The sequence below is a fragment of the Triticum dicoccoides genome, chromosome 2A (genome assembly GCF_002162155.2).
Source record: "Triticum dicoccoides isolate Atlit2015 ecotype Zavitan chromosome 2A, WEW_v2.0, whole genome shotgun sequence".
Lineage (NCBI taxonomy): Eukaryota > Viridiplantae > Streptophyta > Magnoliopsida > Poales > Poaceae > Triticum > Triticum dicoccoides.
In genome coordinates this window covers 736,539,262-736,540,886 of record NC_041382.1, presented here as the reverse complement: position 1 = coordinate 736,540,886, position 1,625 = coordinate 736,539,262, and positions in this window count along the sequence as shown.

Below are 1,625 nucleotides of genomic sequence, written 5' to 3'. Positions count from 1 at the left end.
GGTACTCAACTAGAGGAAGCAGATTATAGAAACAACTGACTAACTCAATTGTCAAATGCAAAGGAATTATGATTTCCAAATCAAGGGATCAGAAGCAATGCTCTGATTAGGGGTGGATAAGTTGAATAGCCGCAGGGTACAATCAAAGACAATTGGATTGGTCGAGAACCAATTCCAGTTAAAAGAATGGCAGCTCAGCCGGAAAGGTAATTTATAAGGATCAATGATGATTGCGGGTATTCGCAAATATATTGAGTCGACAGACTCAAAATGATAATGACAAGGAATGTCAATAAGACTACGAGACTTATAGGATTAACCATAATGCAAACAAGCAAGAATTTCAAGAGCCAAAGGCTCCAGAGGATTTTTGGAAGATCGAATAGTATTTTGAAGACTTTTGTGGAACACATGAACAACTGGGGATGAGCGGATACTCGACAAGTGCGAGGATTTATTTGAAGGGGTATTCATGTGGCAAAGAACTGCTAGGCAGTAGGCACAAAGTATTTTCGGAATAATAGAGAAAACTTCGGGGTATCTTGTAATAACAAGATCAATGGGGGATGATCGTAAGAATGGCAAGTGTAAGTAGTTATCCATACGGATTTATCGGTGGTCAGGAATAGCCAAAGTGATGGGCACAAGTCTCGAGAGAACATCAGAGAGTATCTTCGGAATCTTCTGATGTAGCAGGCGATCCTCTGCAATAAGGGGCTCTTCGGGTGGATGCGATCACGAGATCCTAATCTTAGAGTTAGCAAATTCATTTAACCCGGATAGTAGAGAGATCAGAGTCCCAGAGTATAGACGAGGAATAAAAGATCCTAATACCACCCGATGGCGACGTGGGCCCGTAAGGCACACATCGAAGTTAGTAAAAGTTTTTGCAATGTCTAGACTCGACTTCGGCCAAGGAGTGTGGAAGGGGGATTCCTACAGGCAGTCGGCTCTGATACCAACTTGTGACGCCCCCTATTCAATCGTACACTAACCATGCACGCAAATGTGTACGATCAAGATCAGGGACTCACGGGAAGATATCACAACACAACTCTACAAATAAAATAAGTCATACAAGCATCATAATACAAGCCAGGGGCCTCGAGGGCTCGAATACAAGTGCTCGATCATAGACGAGTCAGCGGAAGCAACAATATCTGAGTACAGACATAAGTTAAACAAGTTTGCCTTAAGAAGGCTAGCACAAACTGGGATACAGATCGAAAGAGGCGCGGGCCTCCTGCCTGGGATCCTCCTAACTACTCCTGGTCGTCGTAAGCGGCCTGCACGTAGTAGTAGGCACCTCCAGTGTAGTAGGAATCATCGTCGACGGTGGCGTCTGGCTCCAGGGCTCCAGCATCTGGTTGCGACAACCAGGTAGAAGGGAAAGGGGGAAAAGAGGGAGAAAAGCAACCGTGAGTACTCATCCAAAGTACTCGCAAGCAAGGAGCTACACTACATATGCATGGGTATATGTGTAAAGGGCCATATCAGTGGACTGAACTGCAGAATGCCAGAATAAGAGGGGGATAGCTAATCCTGTCGAAGACTACGCTTCTGGCAGCCTCCGTCTTGCAGCATGTAGAAGAGAGAAGATTGAAGTCCTCCAAGTAGCATCTACA